The sequence below is a fragment of the Coturnix japonica genome, chromosome 1, assembly GCF_001577835.2.
Source record: "Coturnix japonica isolate 7356 chromosome 1, Coturnix japonica 2.1, whole genome shotgun sequence".
In the NCBI taxonomy this organism is placed as follows: Eukaryota; Metazoa; Chordata; class Aves; order Galliformes; family Phasianidae; genus Coturnix; species Coturnix japonica.
The window spans coordinates 97,073,081-97,080,238 of NC_029516.1; positions in this window are offsets into that span (position 1 = coordinate 97,073,081).

A 7,158-nucleotide genomic window follows, 5' to 3' on the forward strand; every position below is an offset into this window, starting at 1 on the left:
TTTGAGAAATATCTATCTACTGTGCCCTATTCATAGGCTTAACTGCTGACCACAATCAGGTACAGCATAGGAGCATTAGAGAAACAGGGCAGATGATGGTTCACTCAGCCCAGTACTGTATTCCACAAGTGGGAGATGGGACAAGTAACCCTGTCCCTTCCCCATGTGTGCCTCTAACACCCTGTTGCTGCATTTGGTCTGCAGGGGGAAACACCCTGCCCACATCTTTTACCACCTACTTAAGAATTTCTTGCCTTGCTTGAGCTATAAGGAGGCCCCTTGACCTCTCTCTGCTGTCCTGTCCTCAAGCAGGAGGAACCAGCCCCTCACCGAGGGGCTCATGTAAGAGTACTCTAAGATTTCAACAGCAGCCAAACAGAGCTCTCCCCTCAGTATGCTTCCTCATGATGGAAGGCTCTTTTTTGGATCTTTTGGTACTGTACACTGAAGTGATCACTTCAGAGAGCTGTCAGTGACGACTGCAATCTGTTTCCTAGTAACTACTGTTTTCAAGGTTGGCATCATCTAGCCTTTGTTTAGGTTATTTTCCCTTGAGGATGTTACCTTACATTAACCTATACTGACTTTCACCTGCCATATTTTGTCCACTGCCTTGTGATGCCCTTCTAGAGTTTCTAGAGGCATTTGACCACTCAAACTACTCAGCATTATCTGCAAACCTGGAGATTTCAGTGACTGCTCGTTAGTCCAGGATTAGCCAGGATTTCTGCCTGTTCTTATGCTAAGTGTCAAGAGAGCTATGGGAAGATTCAGCACTGCTTCTCAAGTTTGAGATCCTTAAGGTGTCAGCAAGGTTTAGCAGTTAGCTTGCTACTCTGGGCTTCATGAGAGCAGATTCCAACCTCTTCAGGGAACTGCTTGGCAGGGTGACTTAGCATAAAGCCCTGGGGGGGAAGAGGGGCCCAAAAAAGTTGGTAAGTATTCAAGGACCATCTCTTCCAAAGCCAGAAGCAGCACATCTTGAGAGAAAGGAAGGTAGGCAAGAAAGCCAAGAGGTGAGACAAGATGCTCCTGGACTTACTTAAGCACAAAAAGAAAGTCTATAGGGAGTGGAAGCAGGAATGGGTTACCTGGGAGGACTACAAAGAAGTTGTCCAAGCAGCCAGGAATCAGGTTTGGAAAGCTAAAACTTGGGTAGAATTAAATCTAGCCATGGACATAAAGGAAAATGAGAAAAAATTCTACAGGTTTATCAGTGATAAAAGGAAAGCCAGGAAAGATGTGGGCTGTCTCCAGAAGGAAACTGGAGACCTGGTCACAAGAGATACAGAGAAAGCTGAGGTGCTCAATGACTTCTTTGCCTCAGTCTTCACCAGCAAGGGCTCTAGCCACACTGTTCAAGTTGCAGAAAGCAGAGGTAAAAACCTGCAAAACAAAAATATGCCTGCTGCAAGTGAAAATCAGGATCGAGACCATATGAAGAACCTCTCACCTCTGCGCCTAGCAAGGTCATGAAGCAGATCCTCCTGAAGACCCTACTGAAGCACATGGAAAAGAGGGTTGTCCTGCCTGACAAACTTGGTGGCCTTTTGTGATGGAGTTATAACATCAGTGGGTAAAGAAAGAGTAACTGACGTCACCTACCTGGACTTGTGCAAAGCATTTGATGCTGTCCCACATGACATCCTGGTCAACAAATTGGAGAAAAAAAATGGGCCTGATGGATGGACTAGTCACTGGATAAGGAATTAGCTGGGTAGTCCCACTTAATATCCAACCCCACCTGGAGTATTGGGCCCAGTTCTGAGAAGCCCCAGACAAGAAGGACATCAAGCTGTTGGAGAGGGTACAGAGAAGGGCCACAAAGATGATCAGAGGGCTGGAGCACCTTCCCTATGAGGACAGCCCCTATGAGAAGCTCTTCAACATGGAGAAGAGAAGGCTCTGGTGGGATCTTACAGCAGCCTTCCAGAAGAGGGCCTGTAGGAAAACTGTGGGGGGGGCAGGGGACTTTTTGTAAGGACATGTAGTGACAGGATGAGGGAAAATGGCTTTAAGCTGGAAGAGGATAGATTTAGACTAGCTACCAGGAAGAAATTCTTTACTCTAAGGGTGGTGAGACACTGGAACAGGCTGCTCAGCGAGACTGTGGGTGCACCCTCCCTGGAAACACTCAAGGCCAGGCTGGATGGGTCTTTGAGCAACCTGGTCTAGCAGGAGATGTCTCTGTCTATAGGAGGGCAGTTCAAACTAGATGATCCTAAAGGTCCCTTCCAATCCAAACCATTCTATGATTCTATGATTCTGTGATTGTGTGTACTACTACTGGAACCAAGGCATTGTTCTGCTAAATCTTTTGTAGGATTTCCCTCACCATGAGTAGGTTATGGGCCACCATTCTTGTCATATGGCATTACACCAGGCAGTGAAAAAGATCAGCAGCAGCTTGTGCAATATGAAAACATATCATCTGACTCTCTAGAGGGTTCAGTACTCTATAAAGCTCTCTGAAAGTACTTTACTCTGTAACTAGACTCAGAAACCTCTCATATTCTTACTGAATTAGCCTCTCGGAACTGAAGAAGAAGCAAAAACTAAAAAGGGATATATATACACTCATAGAATTGTAAAATATCCCCAGTTGGAAAGGATTCATAAAGGTCATCAAGTTCAACTCCTGGCTCCACAAAGGATTGTCCAAAAATCAGACCATATATCAAAGTATATGTTCAGAGTGCTAGTTGAAAGTATTTTTGATGCCCTCTCCAAGGATGGTCCAAATTTTGGCAGTAAGGAATTGCCAGATGTCAGCTATCTTGGTTTATCTTGTCTCATGCTTCTTTTTGTTTTTGGCCTTTGTGAAGCTGAACACCAGTTCAACCGCATGTGTTCACATGGCCATGTGACTCAAACAGACTTCATATGCTAGACATGTGAACAGTCAACATGCTAAAGAGAGAATAAAAGACAACCCTGTGAGCAAGGAGAATTAAAAATTCAGCCCACTGTGTACAATCTTTGAGAAAGATTTCTAGTATTTCATTCGTAATGGGTGCCATGTGACGTGTATTCTGAAACCACACAATAAAGAAAAATATGAAAAATGAGTAAAATACATTGGCCGACATAATATGCTCTGTGAAAACTGAGATTTTCAAGTGATTACTGTCATTTATGAATGGAAGAGTTTGACGGCAGTTCTTTATTTTTGGGATGAAGCACAAAATCCCACGATTTTTCTCCCTTCTGTCTCTAAGTCTTTTGGTATTTACACTGGTGTAAATAAGAGAATCATAGAATAACAGAGGTTGGAAAGACCACTAAGACCACATAGTCCAAACGTCAGCCCATCCCCACCATGCCCACGATCCATGTCCCTCAGTGCCACATCCACACAGCTCCTGAATACCTCCAGGGACAGTGACTACACCACCTCCCTGGGCAGCCTGTTCCAAGAAAATGATGAATTTAACTAAATTTAATATACAACAAGTATAACAAGCATAACGAATTCACTGCATTTGCAAACAAAATAGCATGTACTAACAAAATGTCCCACTCTATCTTGTAAAAGGTTTGCAGTGACTTTCTGCATCACATCCTAAAATGGGAGTGTCAATGCGTCATAATGCTGTTCCTCTGAAGCCTGAATATCCAAAAAGGAGTTCTTTATTGTTTTCTCTCACTGTAAGGAGAACCAGAGCTGAAAACCATTTTGTCTGTGTAATATATAATATGTGTGTGCTTGGGCCGTGGTGTGAAAACTGGAGCTGAGAAGGAGGTGGGTAAATAGAGCTGAAAGTGAATGATGTAGAAATGGAAGGATCCAACCCACTAAGCAGTGAATCCCTTCCAGCTCAACATCACTGTGCACTGGGGCCCTCCTAAGCCATATTTGCACATGGGCCTGAAGGCAATACAGGCTGATGCCAGGCCTGACCTTCCTGGAAAACCAGGGCTAAGATTGCTGTCTTTAAGTAAGTGTGGTCAAAAGGGATGCTGGTGGAGAGGTGGCTCCCACTCACCTTGGTGTACAACCTGTTCACCTGCATGGCAACGTCTGGGTCAGATTTCTGTGCCACAGGAGGGTTTCCAGTGTCCATTCCCAGTCTTGGGAATCCAAGCAAAGCCATGTCAATCTGAAGAAAAGAAGGAAGGAATTATCTATGAGGTAGTAACAAACAAAAATACCACTTCAGATGCAGAGACCAGAATTCTCCCCTCTTTCAGATGGATACCTACTTTTTAGGCTAAAGAGATATATCTGTTCCTTCTTGTGTTTCTTTGACTTGATAAATCTTGAATCAATATTCTCTTTTTTTTTTCCTTAATCTTTTTTTTTTTCCTTTTTTTTTTCTTTCTTCATTTTTGACAGAGGGCAAAGAGCAATTCAGCAGATGCAGTTCTTCCATTTAGCTTCCTCCCATTTGCAGGGAGATTTGCAGTTCCCCTGAGGAAGAAGAGATATTCCGAAAGAAATTATTCCTCCTGCATGCCTTTGAACAGATCTTTTTGTTTGTTTTCCCCATCCTGAGTGCCAGCCCGTAGGAGTGTGCCAGCCAAGAAACCAGGTATCTACTTGAAGTTAGGATAAGGCCCCAAAACTGTGTTCTCATGCTCTACCCTCTGCAGAGCCAACATTAACTCAAGCTAACACTGCCACTGGTAAGCAAACAGGGATGATTTCTTGCATAAGGATGGACTGTTTTTGAACAGTTTCCCCAATGTCCTGGACATAACGCTCCTTTTGTTCCTCACCAGGACTCTACGTCTGCTGGCTTCCCTTTTTTTTTTTTTTTTTTCTTTTAAACAAGTATATGCATTGTTGCTTATGCAGGGGAAAATTCCACTTTCTCCTGCAGGGGCTTTGCCAGCAGCTGAAGGCTCAGAATGGATGTTTTCCACAGGCAGTTCCTCCCAGAACTCAAGGCTCTCTCCCTGTTTTATACACATGAATTTCATTTCACTTTTTTGAGCAATCTATGGCATCCCCAACTATAGAGACCAGTGCCTTAGATGAGTTCTCATCTGATTACTTGCACATTTCAAAGGAAGGAGACTCCCCCAAGCCTGGTTCACGGCTAAGAAGGAGCAGCTAGAGCCATCAGAATGGCCATTTGGCCCTCCCTGTTTCTTTGCCTGATCCAATGTTAAGTGGGATCAGTGGTTAAATGTGATTAAATGGTTAAAAGTGGTTAAATGGGAGAATTTGTCATTTCCCCTGAAGGAGCTTTGTTCAGATCTTACCAATACTCATTCAAACGCTGTTACATTCATGGTGCCTGTTGCAATGCTGTTAGCAACCTGTAACCACTGACTGTTCTCCAGTGCGTCAGTACAACTAGCTCTCAGTGGAGTCGTTACTACCACACATATATTTACCCAACTTTGAAGACCACAGTCTAAAGTGACATTGCTAGCAGTAACACCGGTGCTTGGGCAATTCTGGCCACTGCCACGTGACTTTTCCCAGATCAGCCATGAGCAATTACTCATTCAGAAAAACATCAGTGAAGACCACAGCGGTCCAGATATGCTCCATCTTCCCTTCCTAAATGAGTGAATCTTTCCACTAGTTTCAGCACAGAGATGTTTACGAGGAGCCAGAGTGCCAACGATGCCAGTTCTCTTCAGAGCACAGCAACAGAACAGCCTCTCAGGGCAGTGCTTTCCACTGCAGTGTGATTGGACCCAAAGCATTCATATTTTATTGCATCCATCTTTCTCCAAGAAATATTAGAATGTTCTCCCTATGTAAAGGGAGGAGGGGAAAAAAAACACAAGCTTCCTTGCCATCCCATCCCTAAGCAACCTATCAAATAAAGCAATAAACCATTAGTAGACAGAACAGTTTTTAACAGGACCCACAGTAGTTTCAGTCTGTCAGGGGAAGAATAGGAATGGAAATGATTCCAAAAATTATTAGTAGTACCTTAACAGCAGCCCTTTAATATCTCCCATGGTATTAACAGTCATTAGCACAGACAAGATGCTGTTCCATGCCAATTACTGTCCCCATTTTCTTCCAATTGGAGAGGAATACACAGTGAATACAGCTGAAGTAAGGTTGCACTGAGTTTCTGCAGCCCTGCTTGGTCTCTGCTCTAGCACCAGCAGTGGGTCTCTGCTCTAGCACCAGCAGTGGTGGATAGAAACTCTCCCATCTCTTCCCATAAGGAATTCGGCAGGTTATGGCTGTGACAAGGAACTGGTCACCACAGCAATGTTTCTACATCTTCTTTACTGTTGGCACTGATTTCTCTACTTTGTGGATAGAGCAGTGGATGTTGTTTGCCTTGACTTCAGCAAGGAGTTTGATATCATCTCCCACAACATCCTTGTTATGAAATTTAGAAAGTGTGGGATAGATGAGTAGACGGTGAGGTGGATTGAGAACTGGCTGACTGACAGAGCTCAGAGGTCTGGTTGGAGGCCTGTAACTAGCAGCGTTCCCCAGGGGTTGGTGTTGAGTCTGGTCTTGTTCAACATCTTAATCACCATCCTGGATGAAGGGACAGAATCCCCTCTCAGCAAGTTTGCTGGTGATACAAAGCTGGGAGGAGAGGCTGACACACCAGAAGGCTGTGCTACCATTCAAGAGATTTTTAAGCCCCATCTGGACTCTTGGCTGTGAGAAGATAGCAGCAAGGTTGGACTCAGGGATTTCTTGAGGTCCCTTTCAAGATCTGCAATTATGTAATCCTGTGATTATCACTAACAGAGCTGCAGGGGACACACAGAAACCATTAACAACATGCATACAACCCAAACCCTCTGGGTTTGTCAGGTTTTGTTTTTACCTCTTCTCTCATCCTGTGTTATCACAAAGTACCTGTGACAGACATGCCTTCTCTGCAAGCTCATGTAGCTAGCCCTAGAGATGCCCTGCTTCAAGCAGACACTGCACTACAGACACTGCCAGCCTCAGTTATTGCATGTCCTGGTTTTTTGTTTGCAACAACCCAACACATCCTTCACTCTGATATTACAAAGTCATGTCATGACAACAAGAACAACAGATATTTTTGTTGGCTGCCTGTCTTCTGAAGGCACCTTCCTTCACCCAAATATGTGAGGCAAGTCTGTTGTATGGAATTAAGGGACTGCAATATTTGTGCCTTAACACCTTCTCAGAGATGTGGGATGTCCTCAAGGGACAGGAGTGACCACGGTCCAGCATGGCAGAGGGGCCACACA